The 24,178-nt window shown below is 36.9% G+C and overlaps 1 long non-coding RNA gene across 1 annotated transcript in view; it reads left to right on the forward strand.

Annotated features, from left to right (window-relative positions):
* Nucleotides 1-282: 282 nt before the first annotated feature.
* LOC127697756 (uncharacterized) overlaps nt 283-24,178 on the forward strand; it is a 66,106-nt gene continuing 42,210 nt past the window's right edge. The window contains exon 1 of the long non-coding RNA XR_007980525.1: nt 283-454. This is a non-coding gene — a long non-coding RNA (uncharacterized LOC127697756). The remainder of the gene's footprint in view (nt 455-24,178) is intronic.

Below are 24,178 nucleotides of genomic sequence, written 5' to 3' on the forward strand. Positions count from 1 at the left end.
CCTCCCACAGTTTCTGGGAGGGTGACTTCAGTGGCTCCTAACTGATTCTGTCACTGTGAAATCCTACAGTCATTCTTCTACACATAAAGGACAAATAAGCAGGAGAGGAGGACCTAGATGCTTTCAGTTTTAACTCTTCACCAATAGTGGAGAAGGCAGAATGCCTAGGCTATGGTTCTGTGGCCAATAGGATGGCTGCGTGTCTCTCACATGACTGCCTGCCCCTGCCTTTCGCATGGGCTCTAATTTAGTTCAATTCAGAACTGCAGATAGTACGGTGGAGACAGGGATGCCTGAGCACAAGTGGCCGAGTTCTGAGTGACTTTGGGAAATGCTTCTTCCCTTTCCTGGGCATGCAAACAAGACTGCACCTGCACCGCAGTTTGTCTGGAGAGAAGCTTCTGCCTCGCATGCAGGGACGAGGGACTAGAGCAAGAAGCAGCATTTGAAAATTGTAAGTATACATTTCTTTCAGACAAGTGTGCTGATTAAAATAGTTTTCTGCCAGAAGCCCAAAATACTCGAAGATTTGCCAGGGAATCCTTTTATTTGTAGTTTGAAAGGTAGCCAAAGGGCAGGGAACTATACCGGGAGCATTTGTTGCATGCTTTCTTCTGTGAAAGATAAAGAATTAAAAAGGAAAGTCAGGCTTTCTGAAGAGTAGCTGTCGGAGACTCCGCACTGGGACACTGCTCCAGCCTGCTGCTTTGTTCATAGGAAAAAAAAAATGAAGGCACACACATGTGTACTTAGTTCCCTTCTTTTCGCTCTTTATGTCTAATCAGATTTGATTTGTCCCCAGGAAAATAAAAGGCAAACTTTGCTGACTCCACTGGCGAGGGCACCCCACACTTTGCAGACATCTGACAGTTATTATAATTAGCCATGAAAGACTGCTAAAGACACTTGGAGGCAAAATAGCTCTTAAATCTGAACAATGGCTTCAAGCCAGGCTTTCTTTTGATTCATTTTTGAAGTGTTTTAAATTTTACAATAATGACAGAGACTGAACTGGGTTTTTTCTTTTTTCTTTTTTGTTTTTTGTTTTTTTTTTTTTTTGTTTTTTTGTTGTTTTGCCCACAAAATTCAAAGCAAGGTCCGGGCACGAGTGACGGAGTGAAGGCAGCTGAAAGTGGCCAGTGTGGCGATGGAAAAGACAGCTTTCTGTCTTAGGAGCCAGGCCTCCATATAAAGATTTTTTAAAAAAAAATTCCTAATAGGGTGGGGTGAGGATGTGGGGGGTGGGGAAGAAGCATGCCGAAGCTTCTTCATAGAAGAATCCTCAAAGAGCAAAATCATTTAGAATGTCTTCCTGCGGGAGGAGGCAAGGATATAGCTAACGTCTAAGTTGTATTTATGGTAAGATTTTTTTTTTTTTGATGGAGTTTTAAACAGAAGTGACATTCAAAGCAGTATTTTTTTTTAAAAAAAATACAATAATTGGAAACAAATGGTGAAAATTGTTCCTGTTCCTCTTTTCTTTTCATAGTCAACTAGGGTAATCCAGCAATGTATTATGTCTTTCCTTCTAGAATCATCTAAATCCTTAAAAAGTTATGGTTAGTCTCATAAGAAATGAAACTGCAAATCAGATCAGTGTGATTATGACTGGTGAGGATTCTGAACAACAAAGACTCCGACAGAAAGAGAGTTTATAAGAACACACTGCCCTCCCCATTTTTAAGAGAATATTAACTCCATCAATTATTGAAAGGAATTATTCAGAGGCTCCAGACATAACTAATTACGGCTTAGAGAGGTGCCAGAGCCGAGCCTGTGCTGTAATTATAAAAGTCCAAGACATTAGGAATCATTTTTTTAAAAGGAGGCTTGAGCACGGAATTTCACATAATCTTTTAAAAATACACCAGTTTTTCTTTGTCTGCTCTCTCGTGTTATCTACACCTCCCCCACTGCCGCCCACTGCGCGCTGAGACACCTGAAGGCTAGACATACTGATCAACAGAGCTCTAGCCTGTCTGGACTCCAGCCAGGTCCCCCACCCCCACCCCCCCTTCTACAATCAAGGAGCTTGCACGCAATGCATGCCGAGCCTTTTCCACCGCTATGTGCAGATCCGGGATGGAAGTCGTACACATACTGCGGAAAGATTAAAGACAACAATATCCCCTTTCTCCTACCCTAGACAGACTCAATTTTTAACCCTTTCATTACCTTTAAAACCGAGATGTCTCAAGCACTCGAAGGCAGGTCTCCAGGGACACTGCAACTCCTGCACCATTTCGCATAGAAGCACACGCCTCATTTGGTGTGGAAATCCCATCTCCACGGATCCTGGCAGAATATTTGAGGATTCACAGTGTGTTAACCAAACGAAACAGAATTTGCTAGTGCGGGAATACATTTTTGAACAAACTTATGCTGTATAAGATCGACGGGGCAAAGTCGGAGGTCTGTGGGAAGGTTCTTACAAGGCTAGTTGAGAGGGCTGCAGACGGTTTCTGGGGGTGCTGTTCTGTAAGCATCGTTCTGTTTGCCTCTGTGTCTTTTTCTCATTCTCTCTCTCCCACACACTTAAGTCTCACACATCAGCAAGAAAAACACATCACTCTATCACAACGAACCCAGGTTAGTTGGTGATGTCATCACAGATGAAATTTCGCCTTTGTGGGCAACATTTTCAATCATCTAGACGCCAGCGTCTGCTGGGTGTGTGCCTATAGGAAGTTCAAGTGTTTGCGGGGTTAACCAACATACACAGTAAAGCAGGCTTTTATTCAGAGTTATCTCTCTCCTTCTTGAAGATGTGTTTACGGGGCAGTATGGGCGTGCTTATCATGATGTATGTAGTCAGAGTTCTATGCGTCTAGGATGCCTTATTAATATGCTGATTATATATGTCAGAGGTGGCTGGATTTCAATATGAATAGATGAAATGAAAAGCGTTTTATAATAATTGGGCTCAAAATTTTACAAAAGTAATAGTCATTAGGAATTGTTATTTGACATTTGCTATTAATTTTAAATCATTTTTACTATTAAAATTCCTCAAGGAAAGAATCATTTGTACAAATGATTTTGAAGTGATGCCCATTTTGTGCCTTTGTGAGTATGTATCTGGATTAGATGAAACTTGGATTCAGTGTTTGTGCAGGAGTTCACTCTATATTTTTCATTTTGACTTTTTGGGTCTTCCCTAAAGAGTCACTCACCAGACAAGTGCTCAGATCTTTATTAACATACAGATATTATTTTATTTTCTTATATCAAATGGAAGAAAGATAATTACTTTTACTACACCATATGACTAAATTTGAGATAGAAATGGAGAAAACTTCTACATACATTCTACACCTTAGCTATCAAGTTTTGATATGTAACTTATTAATAATATAGGAATTATGATATATTTGCTAGCGCAGACATGCCTGGCACTTTTTTTGTAAGCTTTGAAATTCGTTCTTTGCACTCCTAATTTAGAAAAGATTTTCAAAGCACATGCCTGTGAACAATTGCACTAAAGTATCAGCACAACAATGGATTTATTTACCAATGTGTTATGTGATTGTTTTAAAGCAAGAGAATAAAAAATTATTGCTTCGTTTGATTATTGTTCGGAAAAGCATACAGTTGAAGAATTAACACGTTTGGTACTTACAAAAATAATCTATGTAAGTTGACTGGTATTTCTGTGGTGTAACACTCGGCTGTAAACAAGTAAATAACTTTTTCTAAGGCATGACTTTCTATTTTTATGTAAACAATCCCTCCCAACAGACACTGAAGTTCTGGCTTGATGAAAAAAATAATTTAATTTCTTTATCCAAGAGAGAAATTGAATGAACTATTTTTGATTCCACCCTACTTTCTAAAAGCCAGACCTGACATTGCCCTCTGGGGATACAGGTTACTAGAAAGGCATCTTTCAAAGACAAGAAGATAATGGACTTAATTGAAATAGCTGGACTACGTAAGGCCAATCCAAGAACAAATAGTGTTTCAGAACATAACTGCGAACAAACAATTTCCTATAGTTTATTCTCCTTACACAATGGTAATGGCTCACTGGAAATGGCAGAACAAACAGGAGATAGCTGTGCCCAAACAGAAAACAACCCGTGTTCTTTCATGTCAGCGATGCATCAAGAGTCTTGGGGATCACAGAATATTCTTATTCCAAGCCTTTGTGTTGTAGATTTTGCTGGCTGTGCCCCCCAGCATCCTCTGAGTGTTGTGACCATGTATGGATAATATTTAACATATACATTAGAATGCAGGCTTGTGGTCACAATTCAGTTTTGTTATGATACAAGAGTGTTTGAAATGTAGAGTGTGACTGTGCTTTAATACAGTGAAATTTGGGTAGTAAGATCTACTGGTTTTGATTCTATTAAGTGAGAATCATACTTGGGTCCTGAATAAATTAGTTTATTAGTGAGATAATTATTATGGATACTACACCACACACGCATGCACGCACGCGCGCACACGTACACGCGCACACACACACACACACACACACACTACTTTCATAACTCAAAAACTTCAACCCAAATTTGAAGAATAGAACAAATATTACTACAAAACTAGACTGTCTTTCTGAGCACTCAGTTGATTCCTAAAAGTATACTCCGTGGTCATAATCTCACATGAAGAGACAGATTGTGTTTTTAAAAGCTTACTCTGTAGTCTGAAGGTCTGGAATTATTGTGCACAGATGCCTAGGCAGTGTTCAGAGAGTGAAGGAAACTCTGTTTGCAGTAACTAAGAAGGGGAACTGGTTCCTTTGCTTTATGCTCCAAATTTTCTACCTCCAATCTGGACGTGTGCTGAACTCAAAATTAATTTGAATGAAGACTATCAAAGTTATTTTTATAACTTACAAAAGAGCCACTGTTTGGTTAGATGCCCCATGAAGGCAGAGAATATGGAAAGTGACTGTCTGACCCTCTGCTTGCAACCAACCTACTCAGGCTCAGGGAGACGCTGGGGTCAGACCAACTCATGAATCACAGATAGGAAATGAACCAAATGCATATTTGGAAGTTTAAACAGAAACATTTAGGATGGAGATATATATTACTGTAAATGGATTTTGGGTTGATTTTTGGCACATCTTTTAAAACACCAACCCTTAGTTCAGCTGAAATAACTTCTTATATGTATAGCTAAGACCAGATGGCCACACGCTCCTTTCTTATTTAGATGAGACGCTTCCTTTCAATAACATCTTTCTTCCTGACCTGCTTAAAAATTCCAGCGAATGAAATCAGCACAGGATTTTCAATTCTAATTGACCATGTGCAGAGGAAGGGCCGGGACAGAAATCACTGGGGGCATTGTAAGTCTCTGCCTCAGTTCTGTCTTTGTATTTTACCCTTTCTAGCCAATCCAAACTAGCTGGAAATATTGAAAATGTTTAACATTAAAGTAACTGCAATATTATTTTTTTAGTGAGAATTAGTTGATATGTTTCTCTCATTTGATCATAAAAATTAAAAAAATGTCATATATACACAGCTTTGTTTTTAAAAAATAGTGCCTTAAAACAGCAGCATAACAAGTGAACTGAGATAGGAAGATGGAATGTTATAGTTATTTTCCTCATTGCTTAAGTAAATCATTATTACATCAGATGTATATATGATATATATTAGCAGATCTGTATGCATTTTCAATTTGTTGTGGAAATATTAATTATCAAGATTTTTGATTTATTGTATATGAATGATAAGAAATGAAAAATATTTTCCTTGATGTTTATTCGTAAGTTTACTAGCAATAATACTGAAAATAGAAGGTGAGATATGTATGTATATAAGTATATAAACATAATATATAGTTTAATGAATTATATATTTTATATTTAAATATAATATATAGTTCTGTTAGTTATATATGCTTTGAAAGTGGGTATCTAATTTGGTAGGCACCCATATTTTTTTGTCATTGTCAAGTTCATTTTAGGGATGTGATGGTGCCGAGGCTTGAACCCAAGACCTAACATGTACTGTGCACACATGGTGCCGAGGCTTGAACCCAAGACCTAACATGTACTGTGCACACATTCTGAGCTATACTCAGACCCTATTTTGGATAAATTCTTGACTCAAATCATCTTTGTATGTATTTTTTGCAGTTAAAAATACTCTGGCCTAAGTACATTTTTGGAATGGCAAACTCATGAGATACTGACATTTTGACATAAAAACTTAGAAGAAAAGTTGAACTCAAGGTGCACATTTTAAAAACAGATAGAAATTAATAAAATAAATGTCAATTATTGGTACCATTGAAAAATTCTGTAGAGGCTTTATAGCAGTGCAGATCCTGGATTCAATGTTATATTCGTTATTTGGAATAGGGACAACCTAGTATGTAAAAAATATATTGAAAAATATAGAGATTGACAAATAAAGAGATGGTTTAACATAAGCTATATTCATGCAAATATTTGAAAAATGTATCCTAGGAATGGTTACATTCATTAGATTTATTTGCATCAAAATTATACAAATATCGAGATGGACTGTCCATGGAATTTACAGTTCTGAAGGCTGTGCTCTAAGCCACTAATACATTAAGTCAACTCTTTAAAAACCTTGGGAAATTTAAAGTTCTGATATCGTAATATAACTAACTGTGAGTCCATGTGTGCTTCTGTACATTAGAATGAGAATTGTCATCATGTCTGTAAGCGTGTGAGCTAGTCTCATATGAAATATTTTTCTTAATGACTTAGAATTTGAAAAGCCAAATACAAATGTGAGTTCACATCTCTAATTTACTCAATTCTGTCTTACCCTATGTGACTATGTTTAAAATCTTAAGAGATCAAAATTATTAACTAACAATAAAAATTGACAGTAATGTGCCATCTAAGATTTTAATTTATAAACAGCTACAGCTTATCTTTACCTCTAGAACCACAGAGTTTATTTAATCATGAATCATAGCCAAGCTATAGAAAACAATGAAGAATGGGATCACGGGTATGATTACATTAAATCTGTACTGAAATTTTTATTCATTCACACACACTAAATAATCAAGAAGCAGTTTTAAATAAGGACAATGACTCGAAGCTACTTCTGCTTTCTTCTTTTCTGTAGCACCATTGCCTACTGAGCAGGTCTTGATTCTGTGGGGGGCCAAGGCTGATCAAAACTATTTAATGCGACAATAACTTTACATCTCATTAAGATGAGTGTTAGTATTTTTCATTCTTTAGGTTTTTGGTTGAGATTCCCATTCTAATTTTGCTTCACGAATCCTAATTTCCATTTTGGTAAAATAAAAAAAATCCAGGATTAATTATGGACAGTTATGGAATCTTTGCAGCTGTGCAAAATGTCCGCCCTCACTGTGGTCCCCTTCCTGTCTGTGAAACTGTGGGAATGACTCTGTGATGGAGATTCACAGGAAACCCAGGTCCCCCTTCAGTCTCCCTGGACACTGTACTGGTTTTCTTGCATAGGAGCCATCTCCAACTTTACCTCTCCTGTCCACTCGATGCCTCCCCTCCTGTCTGCTGTGCACCCAGTCTTTAGCTTTAGGGAGGGTTTGCCTCCTCGTTCATTGAGAGGCCTATGGGTCATACACACACTAGCGAGCTCTTGTGTTTTCTAATTTTATATTCTTAGCTGTAAAGGAAGTGGTGCTATATGAATAGATGTGAGGATAAATATAGGGGCTCGTGCAGATGTCTCTGGCCTTCTGAAAGTCCGTAGTGTCGTAACGAGCCACTGCATTTGCCTCCGCCTCTTCTCTCACATCAAGCTCCTGCAGTGAGCCCACCTCCAAGTGGAAGGCTTCTCTCATTTAATAAGCTCAAGGTGGATGCCCAGTTTATTCTTGTGTTCTCCCCTTGATTAGGTATATTTCCTGGAGGAAAATCGTTGCTTAAAAGAGGCAAAACTTTGTATTTTGAAAATAAAGGTTAAAGGAGAGGTAATAAAGCATGCAGCCATGAGATTATGCCAATAAATTTATCAGGGCAGACTGTGTCACCTAACCTGAAGGTATAAGAGTCTCCGAATTTTTAACATTTTCAGCACTCATATGCACAAACAGAAAAGCATATGCAAATTTTGCTTCTATGTGATAGTAAGTGGGAGAAAGACAATTCCTTTTAAGGTTTTAAGTGTTCATTTAAATCCACCACAGTGGAATATGCATGAAAGACACACTTTTTGCTGATTGTGAGATTTGATTGTCTTGATCCATTAGTCATTTACCAGAATATTATTCAAAATGTTTTAGGCAAATAGGAATCCCTCAGTGAGCACTTTGCTTAGAAAACACTTACAGTGCCTCTTGTCCTGGAAAGAGTTTTACAGATGTAAGCTACCAGTGACATTCATTGGTTAATAGGGGGATGCAAAGGGTTAAGTTTTTAAATCTTTGCAAAGGGGGGGTGGAGTCTCTGGAAGATAAAAACTAAACTAAAACCAGAGGTTAAGCTGCCAGCGATTTGGCTGCATTTATAGATTATACTCCATGTTGAAAAGAGAAAAATCAGATGTAAGATGACGCTGCAGGGGCCGTCTGGACTTTTCACTCAGTCTGAAGTCTGTTCAGTCAATGCTTATTAAGGCTTGGTTTTGACCTTTGCCCCCTTCACTCCTCTCTGTTCCAGGTGCAACATTTGTGCAAGTGCTTGGCCGTTATTGGGCACTCTGAGCAAACTTCCAGTCCTGAGTGAGCAAAATATGTTGAATGTTAAAAAATACACAGTAGTTGTTATGGGAACATTTTTCAAAGCTCTGTAAGCTTGTACCCACTTCCTTTGTAATTAATAAACAGTGGGTATGGCTGTTCTTTAAGGTATAACTGAGGTTGATCAAGTACAACTGGAATTTGATACACATTACTGCAGTGTAACTGGAATATTTTTGAGAGGATATCTAAAACAACTATTTCTATCCCAACCACGTCTCTTGATAGTAAGTATAGATATTTTTGTTTAGGTATTTCTTTTAAGCATATGCATACTCTAAGCATACTCTCATGTTGCCTACTCTTACAAGATTAATTTTGTTTTATAATGTGAAACTAAAAGAGAGATTAAAAAACAAAACAGTAGCATTTTCTAAAACTTTGGAAAACCTTTAGCTATGAGCTATGTATTTATATCACATTTTATAAGTGTCGACAGTTTAAGAGAAACAGATATATGCATCTGAAATCTAATGATTAGTTGCATGTATGAAGCATGAGATGCCCCTAAACTTAAACATAGAACAAAGAAAGAAAGTTAGATAGGTATTAAAAACCGCTGTCAAAAATGAGACATCACATGTAAAATTCCTAGTTAGTCCGCTTAAAGCTCATCTTAAAATCAAGGAGGGAGGGGAATGATTGTGATTTAATCTTCCTTTATATATATAATTTGGTGACTATTGTGGTAAGACATTGAAAGAGTTTTCTTCTGGCCCCCACTAACTTGGATGACAGACACTGAGAAAGCCTACGTCTATCTTCCCTTTCTGTGGAGCCTATGCAAGCCAGTCCTTTACACTGTGTCTTCGTGTTGCACAAGGTGTGGGTACTGAGGCTATGACATCATGCTTTAGCATCCTGTTTACCACATCCCCCTGCTTTTTAAAGAGGATCCTGTATTAGAGTCATCTCCATGCATCAACACACTCACCTTCCACATTCCCTGAGCCACTTGTAAGGATGCTTTATTTTAAAATACTCTTAGAACTATGAAACTCTTAGAACTATGCTCAGCTTGGTATTTGAAGGAAATTCAGTGAATACGGTCATGGAAAGGAACACTAACATTGGCATTATTTTTTGGTTCCTTCACTTTGAGTGACGTGCTGACCTTTAAGAAAAGGAATGAATGCATTTCTGAAAAAGTTTCCGATTTGTATGTGTTGTCAGAGATTTGCATGAACCATATGGTGGTGCATTCTGACTCAGACTTGACAGACAGGGATCTTTCTGCACCTAGCCATTAGAGCATAAACCTCTGTCACCACTTAATGCCTTCTCTTACACAACATCTGAGAAATAGAATGTTAAAACACATAGGTAAGATGAATTGTGTTGTTTTGTAGATTCCATAGTAAATAAACTACTTGGGGAAAAGTACATGAGGGCACATCTGTAGTAAATTACAACTTAAGCCAAAACTCTTAAAACTTAAATGGAAGAGACATATGATGAGATGCCTGGCTCAGATACTTACGGTGGGTATTCATACAGAGTGTATTCTACTTCCATTTAAAAACTGCATGTTATCCCAACATTGGGTAATTAACATCCAGTAATAACTATTGACTGGAGACAATGGCCCCACATGACCCAGAGAAGAGAATGAGGCATATGAAAGGCTCCATTCGTTTCTATCTCCTATTCATTGTTTATCACAAGCTCCAGTAAACATAATCACTGATCTTATTTATGTGAGATGTACAGGATAAAAAAAATGTTGCTGACCCCTGAATTACGGAAAGGCTGAAAGAAGCTGAGGAGAAAGGCGACCCTGTAGGAGGAGCAGCAGTCTTAATTAATCTGGACCCCTGAGATCTCTCAAACACTGGACCACCAAACAGGCAGTATACACCAGCTGATATGAGGCCCCCAACACACATACAGCAGAGGACTGCCGAGTCTGTGTTCATGTAGAGAAGATGCACTTAACCCTCAAGAGACTGGAAGCCCCAGGGAGTTTAGAGGTCAGGTGGGATGGGGCATGGGGACATCCACGTGGAGACATGGAGTGGATAGGAGGTATGGGATGTAGAACAGTCAGACAGTGGATGGGGGAGTAAAATATGGAGTATAAATAAATAATTTTTTAAAAAAGTCGCAACAACAAAAACAAAATAAAATAAAATTTAAAAAGCATATTATTGATGCACAACAAATTTTAAATTATTTGTAGATATATTTGTGGACAAAACCATTTATTCAAACATGACACTTTTATTAGAGAGGGCATTAAAATGTATAGAAATCAGCTCTCATCTCACTACTTTATCCCTAGATTTACAAACATATGTGCTATCATTTCAATGAAGTTTTTCTTTCATTTGTTGTCTTTGGCTCCTTATATTCATTAGCTACCAGTACCCTTCTTCCACTGTAGTCAGTGTCATAAAATTGGCCACTTTTATTGCTGTTTTCCAGAATCCTGGTCAATTAACAATCTTTCAAAATCCTCATGTCTCGTTCTCATTATGCATATTCAAAAACTAAGAAACACCTTGGTTAGGGATCAGGAAAGGTTGCTTCTTTGGAAATGCTATGACTCTCTACGGACTTGTATAGTGTAATGATTCTCTATGGACCTCTGGTTTCCTATCAGTGAATCACAAAGACTGAGCTAGATCTCCAAGATGTTTACAAATCTCTAAGCAAGTGCAGTTAGTCCTCTCACTGTCTGATGACTGCTGAGCTCTCGAAACAATCTATAGGTTATTTTGCGTTCCATCCTTGTAAAATGCAGATCCACATTTATATAACATTATCTGCTTTCGTTTATTTTGCTCTTAAAAATGTCACTGGACTGGAGGTGTCTTCTGAGGAGCAGTTTTCCTCAACCCTACTGCTTTCCTGAAGTATCATCTGTGAAAATTTTGTAGTTGAACACGTCAAATAATTCTGATAATATTCACTCAATATTAATTTTGCTAATAAAGCAGGTCAAATAATTTTGCTAATAAAGCAAAGGAAGTGAGGAAATCTTGCCACTTACAGGTAAAGATTGTGTTGAACAGGAATCACTCTCCAGGACTCTCTGATCATCTGGGAATTCTCAGTAGCATAGCAACCAGAGATAGTGCTTAACTGCTGTCATTGGAAAGTCATAGTTTGACCCAGGGATTCCCAGGTGCTGAATTAAATGGTAATAGGAAGAATCAAATAATGAGTATTTTCTCAATGTATTATGAAATGTACTAGGTATTAATTTGGGCATTGGCACTATTTTTATTACAGGGAAGCTAATCCTCGAGTGAATGATGAGAACTTTGCCAAGCTTTCCCTTGAGTTTTTGCACTGCAAACTTGCTCAAGTTTCTTGTTTGTGAACTGCTTGCCTTGTAAATTCTGTTCAGATTATGCTTGAGGTAATCCAACTTACAACGGTAATGAACAAAGGCTTTTTCACTCTGGGAATGACCAGATTTGAACTTAGAGTTTCAGGTGTCAGACAGAAAATAGTTTCAGAATCAGGACCTCAACATGAGTTATGAGCGCTCAAGGAGGAAAATATTACACCAGGTGATTTAAATAGTGATTGTGATATTCATCCCAGTAGTTCTCAAGATATAAAAGTTTTAACTATGTTGAAATTATTTTTCTAGTGAGGTCCAAATAAAAAGATTTAATTTGTTCCTGTAAGACATGATGATCAAACAGCCATTCAAAACATGCCATGAATCTGTCAGCCACAAATGTCTTACAATCTATTTGTGTGCCCAAACTATCTTTGCTTCTAAAGTAGTCGATGCAAATTGAATGGCTCTTGTAAAAGCTCAAATGCACACAAGACATTGTTAATGGTTACATTTGGACTTGATTCCCATTACTTCTGTCACTTTTGAGTATATAGGTCTTAATCCTCTTACAAGACATTTTAAAACGGAATGTTAAGCTAAAGAAAGAACTGCATTGGTCTAGAAACTGCCAATGCCTAGTAAAATGTTCATAAAATGCAACAATTTGTTAATCAAAGTAAGAGTTCATATTTTTTAAGGTCAGCTATTTAAAGTGAAAAATTTAGTGTTTAAGTGATTTAGTTAGTGAAATGGTGCAACATTATTTTCTATCAAAAAATTCAAGAGATTATTAGAAGGTTAACAAATTGAGTGGGCAGTGGTGGTGCATGCCTTTTATCTCAGCACTTGGGATACAGAGGCAGATAGATCTCTGAGTTCAAGGCCAATCTGTTCTACAAAGTTGAGTTCTAAGACAGCCAGGGCTACCCAGAGAAACCTTTCTCAAAACACCATGCCCCCACCCCCAAATCTAGGGATGGAATGATGGCTCAGTGGTTAAAAGCAGGTAAGATTTACAGAGCACTCAAGTTTGATTCCCAGCACCACAAACTTTCAGAATCCACCCCCAGAAAAACCTCAGTGTCTTTGGCACTGATTTGGGCAATTTCTAGGGAACATGCCGAATCTGTCTGCTTCAAATATCATTAATGTTAATTACTTCTGAGGAAAAGACAAAATAAACCACTCTTCATGAGCAGAGTATACAAAAGTAGAGAGACTGATAAGTCTGATAGAATACAGGAGTTCAACAGTTAAAGCAAGGCTCTAAGAACAATAGCAAGTTTCAAAGCAACTGAAAACAAGGAGCCGTGGATGATCATCTGCTGACCAGTTTCCTCAACTCAGTAATCCTATGTGCTACTGAGAATTGTCCTCCACATTATTTTATATTGTTTGTGTAGTTCTAGAACTTACAGATACTTAATTCTTCTTGTTGTCCTTTAGAATTTCAATTATTTGGCACATTTTCAAAGAGAAGCATCTTGAGAACGTCTTTTCTTGACATTTCAGACCATTTAGGATTGTATATTGTGTAAGCTGATGGTCTTCAAGTTTCAGATTTTTACAAATGCAATGTCACATAAAGAATAGTGGTTTATTCCTTAAATGTTGACAAAGAGATACATGATCATAACAGCATGGGACTGACTCAAGATTCTACAGTATGTTCATCATATTACCCAGAATCAAGAGTTTTTGTTAAAAAAGTGTTCAAGAGTAGACTTATTCGTTTCCTCCAAGGTAGAAAAGCTGATTTGAGTTACAGTTTCATGTTTTCAAGCTTTCAGTTGAACACTTAGTAAGTTGCGAGAGAGGTCTTATGTGTGTCATCGAATTTCTGAGTAACCCAAAGTTTGTGAGAAAAAAATAAATCAAAGAACTCAAGAGTTTTGAAAACTGTATTCCTAGTTACATATTCTAACTCTTAAAATCTCCATGAAATCTCTGTTGTCAACATATTTTTTTTCAGACAAGAAGAACATGAATATATATATATTCCCACTGCCTTACCCAAAGCTGATGCTCAGTATTTTTGATTGAGTCATGTGCTTAGATTCAGCTTCAGAATCCTTTCAAAAGGACTTTAGTGGTTCCACTCATTTGAATGGAACAAACTATGAGATGGACCTCAGGACTACTGTGAATGACTTAAAGAGAAACCAAACACAGGTATAAAATTTGTAAACATTTCTGAGAGAGGCATTACATCAGTTTAGATAGACTTATAGAATATAGCATATTGAGTAGGTAAAGGAGATTTAAAAACCAAATCACTGATAAACTGCCTGGAAATTTAACCAGGCATCATACGGGCTCCTTGAAAAAATATAACTGACGTAAAAATAAACTGGTTCTAAATATGTTTAGAACCAGAGAAAGACTCATACACTGTCTTCATTTTTATATCCCTGGTGCACCCGAAGTTTCAACAGGTAGGCCAAGTCCGATGGTCAAAATAAATTAGTCATACAACAAAATCAAGAATTGTGAATCTGGGAAAGGGACAGGTGGGGAGAGGTAAGGGGACAGGCATCAGAAAGAGAAAAGAGAGAGAGGAGGGAGGGAAGAATAACCAGAATGAATTCCATATACTTATGTAATAGTTAAAAAAACTAACAATAAAAAAGAGTGGCATACCGTCAGCACAGGTCATAGATTTTTATGGTGTATATCAAGAGATACACCGTAATAATGTATCAGATAATATATACAGAAATATTAACAAGTAAATTTGGCTTTTCTGTGATGTCTAAACACATCCCTTGCCAGTCTTCCCTGGAACGGAACTCATTAGACATCTGACCTGAACATCCAAGTATTGATTACCCATAATAATATGAGATAAAGCTACATCCTTCTTAGAATTAATGCCAACTTGCATTTTAAAATGCATTACTGGTTTGATGTTCTCCCCACCTCACTGTGACTGAAAATAAAAAGAGAAGAAAGCAAATCATTTAGATGCATAGATAGGAGACTCTAACCTCATGTTCTAGTCTAAGCCCTTAGGAATTACAACATTTGGGAATTATTAACTAGTCACTGTTTTTAAGTTGCCTAATGGGATTTATCTAAAGAAAGTGTACGTGTGTGTGTGTGTGTGCATGTGTGTGTGTGTATACATACATGTGTGTGTATGATTTACTTACCTACTTTTATACTTATATACATACTTTTACTTATATATACATGTATACTTATATACATACTTTTAATTATATATACATGTATACTTATATATACTTATTTACTTATATACTTATGCACACACGTACACACACACACACACACATATGACTTAGAGAGTATATCTAATAGTATGGGACATGTGCCTGTATCCTTGATGTTCACTTAAAGGATGCTTCATTGTTGGAGATGTGGAAACAGCAGCCAAGAGTTGAGTTCTTTTAAGGAAGTCTGGGCCTTCTTGTCAAAACATACTGCTAGACTACACCTTCTGTTCTCTTCAGTGAGATTTTTATCAAATATAATGTTTGCAACCAAATGAGTTCACATACACTTATGCTCTTTATGTTTCCCTGTATGAATAATTAAAAAAAAACACAATCAAGAAGTTAGCAAATTCACACCTATTGTTCTGGTCAGTTTTGTCATGAATTTTGATTTCTAGTTTTTATTTACACTCTTCTGGGGTTTTAGTCATTAGGGTTTTTTTGTCATTTTGTTTTGTTTTGTTTTGGGGTTTGTGTGTGTGTGTGTGTGTGTGTGTGTGAGTGAGTGTGCATGAAGGGGATGTGTCCATGCGAATGCAGGTACTCATGAAAGGCTAGAAACACCAGTTCCTCTAGAGCTGGATTTATAAGCAGTTTTAATTCACCCAATGTGAGTCCCTACAAAGTTTTTGAGCTAAGACCATTTCCAAGCTAAAATATACAGCATTATTTTATAAAGAAAATAAAAGTTAGTTGGGCAGCAAACAAATGAGATGGCAGCCAGATGTGGGCATTCTGACTCGGGAAGAGGACAGAGCCCCCGGGGCATTCAGAAATGAAGTCAGCTTAGCTAATAGTTCCGAGAGAGATTCAGGTGCACAGTGCTAGCCTTAGAGTGACTTCAAGTGCCTTGAAAAGCATTCTCTGCCGGTCTGCACGTTTCTCTCATTTCTGTGGAATTGACACTTCAGTAGGTTTTTCAGTAGCGATCATAACAGTGATGTGCTCTCTGGAGTGTGTTCTCCCTTTCTGACAACATAGCTGATTTTCCCTAATGAGCCTTTTGCTGTCAATGTGGCTTTATTAGCCATTGTTTGGTCTTTGTGTCCTCAGATTTTTATTTAATGTATTGCTGCATTTCTTTGCCTTAGTGCAACCAGGTTCAAGAGACTTAACTGGCCAAAGCCGTTATGTGAATAGGTAGCAAATGCTTTTGTGGGATGGAGGTTTTCTTTATGGAGAGATTGATGAAAAATAAGATTTTCTTTTTAATGCTGGGACTTGAACACAAAGCCTTGCACATGCAAATGGGGCTGTGCCCCATTTTTATGGTTTTTGTTTTGTGTTTGTCTTACTAAAGAGAAATGCCACCTCTAGATTAATGAAAGCACTCAAGGAGGAAGTGAAGAAATCATCTCATTGTATATGAGAAGGAATCAACCTCCACCTTGATTCCTGATGTGCTTTAAAATAATAAAGAATTCAAATATTTTGAGATAATAGCATTTACAAAAATTAGTAAAGTACAAGAAAAAGAAAGTTTATAGTCAAGTTTAAATTGCCTAATGGAACAATGTGTTTTCATTGTAAGTCTTAACAGATATTTATTTGACATATTACCATCATTTCCATTGACATTATCATTTTCTTTAGAATAGTGAATTATAAAAAACTATAATCTATGATCTTACAAGAGAAAATAATCATAATTTTCCAGATTAGAGAGTATTATACATATATGGTTGAACTAATTTCTAAGTGGCACATCACAGGAAGCTTATGAGATATTCACGAGTGGTGTGTTGGCAATTTGAGCACCTGTACAGAGGCAAACATTTGTTTCACCTTCTGTATTGTTTGAGGCACCTGACCTGCTTGAGGTAATAAATCATGCCCTCTTTCCCGCTTACACTCAGCAACAGTGAGAAAATAAAATGAATGGAATCAGGGCAGTGGAGGTGCATGCCTTTAATCCCAGCACTTGGGGGGCAGAAGCAGGCAGATTTCTGAGTTCGAGGCCAGCCTGGTCTAAAGAGTGAGTTCCAGGACAGCCAGGGCTACACAGAGAAACCCTGTCTCGAAAAAGCCAAAAATAAAATAACATAAGATAATAAAATAAAATAAAATAAATGGAAATAGACTACCACTGTCATTCCTGCTACAGTCAGCTGTTTTGTTCAATGTGACCCTTACCTTCAAGCATGTAGACTGAAAAATTGCAGCATGGGATATCTCACAGGCTGTCTGTGATGTTCTGCTGAAGAACCATTCAAAAACTTCCACACCCCACAGAAATATCTGTTCCTTAGGGATAGGAGGGAGAAAATGTGGACGGAGTGAGAGAGACAGCGCTAGCGTAGAGAATGGAAGACGACGCGGTAATATTCATGCTCGCATTCCCAGGCTTTTCTTCCAAACTTCTTTCTTAATATAAGTAGAGTGTAGAGCAGAGTGAATGCAAGAACTAAGAATGTTTGGTTGGTGGAGCTGTTTACACAGGAATAAGGAGGAATAACAGGAACAGGAGTAAGAAACATGTCCTCAAAGGTATTTTATAAAAATTAAAAGGCAGACATAAATTATAAAAAGAGAGCTTTAAAGAGAAAAAACAAAAATGTGAGTTTCAATTCTTTATTGACATTATAAATATAGCAAGCAAACTATATGCACACACACACACACACAACAGGCATGAACATGGTTAGAAGGAGTAGCTTTACTACTTAGAAGAGTTGAAATGGTTCCTAGAAATTTAACCATAGTTAAAGAACCACCACTGAACATTTACACCAGACACCTAGACAACCTATTCTTTTTTCCAGAAATTGCACTGTGCATTGCAGAAACAAAACCAATTGATCTTCCCTGCAAGCTTCCCTTGGGAGGATTACTTTCTCAAACTACTCTTCACCCCTATACCAACCAACTTCTTAATCCTATCATCAAACGCAGCATAGACTTTAAACACACTCTTACCTTCAATCCGTCAGCAGGAAGTCCCAGTAGAATTGTCTAATGTGGATGCTTAAATAATAGCATATGGGGAAATTGCTAGGAAAATACCTCATCACGTAAAAAAAAAAAAAAAAAAAAAAAAAAAAAAAAAAAAAAAAAAACTACATATGCTGTAAGGATCTCTAATACCGTTGAAAGTGTTTTTATCCACTAATCCAAAAGAAGAGCTTTCTAGCCAAGTTGTTTTACTATATATTATTAGTTTTCAGAGCATTTGTTGAGCATTGGTTTAGTTGGGTTGTGTTTTTTCTTTCCTTTCCTTTCTTCCATTCTCTTCTGTTCTTGGCTTTTCCACTAGTATCTACCCTTTGCTATCAAGGGCAGCTAACAGCAGATTGGCCATAGCATGCAGCTGAAATAACTTAAAATGGCCACTATTCAGAGCATTTTAAGAGGTGTAGAACTGAGTACTAAGAAGGCTAGCCCTATATGCTGGACTAATTTTAGCATAAGACTATAGATTATATATATACCATATATCTATTGGCTTAGCTATAAAATGAGTCTAAGAAGGAGTATGGGGAAGATTGGGCAAGGTTTTCAAATACCCAAAGAAGCTTGTCAGTATTCAGATAGCCATCTTCAAGACATAAAATATTTATTCTTGCATTCAGGGTTTTTTTTGGGGGGGGGACAAAATTAACAGAATTTTTCATGCTGGGAGGGCTGAAGGATTGCTTCAAACACTGTAGGTGATGGCAAACACCAGAATCTGCAGGGTAGGCCAGTTATAGGCTGGAAGACAGGAATGGCTGCAGTTTGAGTGTAAGGGCAACCAGCGGGCTGGCTGATTTCTCATAACCCATGTATTTTATACAGCATCCCTTCTTCAAAGTGAAACTCAGCCTCTACGCAGATCATCTTCTTCTGGGAATCCCCTTTGTGCCACTACATGTGATTCATTTGTACAACTGTGTTTTGCAAGCACTTTTATTAGAGAGTTGACAGCCATTAGAAGATGAAAAACCTAAGTATGAGCTGGTGAAGTTTGCCCTTTAAAAGATGAATTCAGGAACTCATTCACACGAGTTACTTTGGATTTCCTGAAATGAGATACTAGGGTTGCAATTTGAAATGTAATGTTGTTAATCAAGAAATTAAAATTAGTAGCCATCTCCCCTCCTTAGCCCTGTCCTCACAGACAAACCAATGAGTGTGCTTTCAGACTAAATGTAACGTCATGCCTGTAAGTATAAGTTACCTGTGGCCCACGTGAGAAGAACTCTTACTAGTCATCCTTGAATTCTCCGGCGCCTACACAAAGAAGGGCTGATGACACTCATTCTCAGCAACTCTCATAGCTTGTCTTTCTTGCTAAGGATCCAGTTTCCACAAGAATATTTAAAAAGTAACCAACACTAACAACAATGAAAAGGATTGTTCTTTTGTGTATGTAGAACACAGTGTTCTTTTGCTATAAATTGGACAAGATCAAGAAATTTATAGTGGAGTCACAATTATTTGCACATGCAAGACAACAACTCTCCCTAGAAATACCCAAATAGAAGAACAATTTTCTGCAAGGGTCTTTAACCAGCTCCCAAGACTTGTTCTCACTGGGCATGCAAAACTAGAAGTACTTCCATATTCATGCACATGTATACATCTCATCATAGGGGCTGAACCCTGATACCTTTAAAGCATTTAAGCAGTGATGGCATGCTTCCCTCATATCCTGATTACAACAATGTCAAAGAATGTTTTAAAGATTATGTCATTACAATCTGCAAGAGCTCAGGGCTGATTATATGGTCACTCTTCCTAATGGTATGTATTACTTGGTGACTTCTCTAATCTACTTTGGTCTTTGAGAATTTCTTTTGGTTTTTTAAATTATCACCTGGAGAAAACAATAGAAATCACTTTTGCTTTAAGAACACATGTCCACTCTATATTTAAGTGTATTTAGCTTCTATAGGAGAGTTAGAACCCTTGTCTACAGAGAGTATAAGCATATAAACAATCATAACCCAAGGTCTCCTATCATTATGTTGAGCTATTGCTGATCATATATACATTTCAAGTCTGCTTATGCTATTTCCTTCTATTGAAATGATTTTTTCTTCTTTTTGAACATTCAAATACAGTCCAACTGAGGTTGAAACATCTAAGATTCATCTCCCCTAGCCTTACTTGACATATAGCATCCCTTTAAAGTCCAATAACTTTATAGCTCTATTCTATTCATGGTACTTACCATATTTTCCTTTTGTAGTATCTCTTCATCTTTTCAGAGACTATTACATAAATGGAGGTCTCATTTACTCAACAGAAGCCCTTGATACAGTGAATGCCAAGTGAATGTTTATTAAAATATTGAATTAATGGGTAAGGACTTAGGGGAAAAACAACCATGAAGACATCAAAGAGGCAATCCTATGACTGAAATATCTCTAGAAATATTGAAAGCACCAAGTTGTTTCTGCCTGAATGATAGCATTCAAAGAGCCTTATTTATTTCAACAGTCTGAATAAAAATACCCTTTGTAATTGAAATTTGGATTGGAGTTGTTTGATTTGTATTATATAAATTCATTTTCCTTAATTTCCATGACTTTATAAGTCTGTGTTCAACAAATGGACAGTATTGAAGATAATGGCATCAGTCATTACAGAGTACAATGTGAACTCATCAAATTAGCCATGGGACAGCCATTTTAAAATAGAACTACCATTATTAGAAGAGATGACTGGGAAGTTCAAGAAATAAACATAAGCCAAAGAGGTCATGTGATCCCTATACTTCTGCATCTTATTGTTAGCTATTCCTTTTAATTCATCAAATATTTATTGATCACACATTTAACTTCTCAGAGTCTTCTCACTGTGGAGGAAATGATGGTAAACAAATGATTAACAAGTTCCTAGCTCATCATACAGACATATTAGAATATAACCATATATGCAATAAACACTGAGATTAGAAAAGACCAGTAAAGGGGAATTTTGAGCTTACATACATGTGTGTTGAGAAAGATGCACCTAACAAGTATTTTACCTAAGTCATGAATGAAAAGTGAAAAGGTTTGGGAAAAACCCAACTCTAGATCTTTCCAGAAAAGAGACGCAAGAGAATAAATGGCCTGAAATGCAAACATCATTATGGTGAACAGGGAAGAACAAAGAGGCCATCATCGTCAGAACAGAGTGACTAGAAAGGGGATGTTAAGAGGCACAATGAAGAAGTGGGTGGGCGGGTCATGTAGGGTACTTAAAGTCATGGATAAGAATTGGGGTTTTGTTTTAAAGCTGCTAAAGAGTTTGAACAGTCGCCTGTGTGATTTCTCTTTCACATCAACAAGACATCATGACTGCTGTTGGAGACCAGGTCCAGAGGGATTGTGAGGGATGAAGCAGGGAGCCTGTGTAGAACAGTGTGCTTCCCCAGGGTATGCACAGCAGTGGAGATGTGAGGAAGTAACTGGAGCTTGGAAATAGTTAAATTGGCACCAAGGTTTTATTTTTCCCCAAGACTTGTACTAAGGTCCAACTCGATGTAGATTTAAAAAGTGTCCTTATGAGAAGGTTCCATTGTATTACATTCATAGGATAATTATTCTCTAACTTATTCTCCAGGGAGCTCAATGTCAGGATTAGCCCAGCTCTCAGAGAGGCCTGGGTGACATGCTTTGTGTCACAAGTCATGCCAGATCCCAGAGCTTCAAAGCTACTCTTCTGTCCACCAAATTTCACATTTTCCCTGTGTTTTTATTCTGCATGTCCAAGAAGAGATTTGAATTCATGTATAAAGTATTTTTAGCAGAATTTGGGAAAAATGAATTTTAAATGACTGGCTTCATAAAGAACTTCTAATTTGTTTTGAGAAAATGGGCATAATGATTTTCAGTTACGTTTTGGATTTTGTGGACTGAAAACCCATGCGCAGCAAGTCATTTTGAGTGTCTATAGCTAGCATTCTGTGGAGGGCTGTGCTGAGTCTCTGTGAGCCATATTTTCTATGTCACTTGGATGTCAAGTATTTGTATTTCAAATTTGCATAATCATAAAAAAGGTACCCAGAGATACACTAAACAAGTTGTTAAATGTTAAAATTTAAGTTCATTGCTAGATCTGCTTATTGACATATTTACTTATTCTGTTACATTATTCAAGGACATGATTTTTTTTGTCCCAAAATACCTCTTTAACCAACCATGCATTTTTGAACACATTAATACATTTGCTAAAAGATTTCATTATATTGGCCATATTGTACTAGAGAATCCATATTATCAGAACAATGAAGTTCCTGCTTATTCTTTACTTATTATTCTTGAATAAAATTTTTATAATTTTTAGACACTAGAACATGCTACAGCTGCTCACTTTTAATCAGTAAATAAAGATATTGGTACTAAAGTCTTCCCCTCACATACATGTGTATCATTTCCCCCACTACACACACACACACACACACACACACACACACACACACACATACACACACACACACACACCATGTTTATTTCACATACTCTAGGAGGCTCACCTCTGACTCATGGAGACTCTGCTTCCTGAGTCAAATATTCACTTCATTCTTTTTTGTAACCTCCTCCTCTGGAAACGCAATGTGCTGTGCACCATTTACAGCCTTCATTTGCTCTGCCAAGAAAGAAATAAAATAATAGAAAGTTGGACATGAAGCACACTTTCTTCTGCCCCCCACCAACAAAAGCAAAGCAAAGCAAACAAACAAAAAACTCCATCTTTTCAATTAGCCATAGGAAGCAAAATAATAGATTATTTAAATTATGTTTACCAATGGCTTATTCTTAAAGTAAAAGAAGTGAGCATATTTTATGTCTTCAAAGATAATTTTAGCTCCTTCTGTTCTCTAGTAATGATGTGTTGGGGGTTTCTTTATTCCCTTTAGGGTATTTTTTTTTTTTTTTTTTTTTTTTACAAATTCTGTCCTTAGTATGGTCTGACTCACTGATCAGAGGAAGTATGTAAGTGTGGGAGGAAGAAGAGTGTAGGGAGTTGGAAGTTCTTCTTTTCTTCTGCCTGCGGTTTTATGTGTTTAGTAGAATAGGGAAGGACTGCCTGGAATGGAGAAAGAAGTCTCATCAGTTGTAGAGAACACCCTTGGCAAGGAGAACCAAGACCAGGTGGAGCATTTTCTATGAACAGTGCTGTTCCTTACAGTTCCTTACAAGGTGTGTTAGTTTTGTTCCAATGAAAACATGGTTTCTCTTTAAGGTTCTCCTGCTGGAGGGAAGGGAAACCCGTGCTTACTCTTGCTGCAGAGACACTACAGTGGATGCACACACATTTGCTGAAATGTAGTTTCTAATGACTTGCTCTGTCAGAGCTATTGATGCTTGGTTCTGTCTTTTTGGAGATAATGTTTATGAAATTCTGGCGTGCTTAAGCGTTGTTGCAAATTTTATATGATTTGAAAAGATTATAGAAAAAAGTTGAATTTCTTTTTTTCTGATGATTCCAGTGGGTACAGAGGAGAGGACAATAGAGTGTGGTAACATTCTTCAGGCCCAGGGTCCAGAAGTTTCCAATGTCATTAAACTTTTCTATCTCTTAAAACCACAAATATTTTAAATATTTTAGTTTACTAAGCCTATAACAAGCATAAAAGATATGTTTCCACAGGACATCAAGCCATAGACAAATACTTCTTACATTATAGATAGGAAACTAACAACATAACACAAAAATAAAGAAATTCTTTGTAAATGTAGTGTACTGTTAATCACTGTTATAATCCATAGTGTTAGGAAAAATTTCCTTTTAAAATATAGTGCTACATGATGAATGATATAAAATTATGACTAAAAGAAACATGAATAAAATTTCAATGGTTTTGCTTTGAGCATTTTAGTGAAATAACTTTTACTCTAGAATTACAGGACTTAGTACAAAAAGCCAGAGGGTGGAGTCAGAATTTCATCTTCCAATACACCTTTCTTCCTAGATATAAAGGACTAAAGATGATTGTTCCTACCCTAGAAAATGTGAAAACCCAGTGAAGTGATCAGATTTGCCAAATATATAGGCA

Source organism: Apodemus sylvaticus, chromosome 12, assembly GCF_947179515.1.
Source record: "Apodemus sylvaticus chromosome 12, mApoSyl1.1, whole genome shotgun sequence".
NCBI classification, from domain to species: domain Eukaryota; kingdom Metazoa; phylum Chordata; class Mammalia; order Rodentia; family Muridae; genus Apodemus; species Apodemus sylvaticus.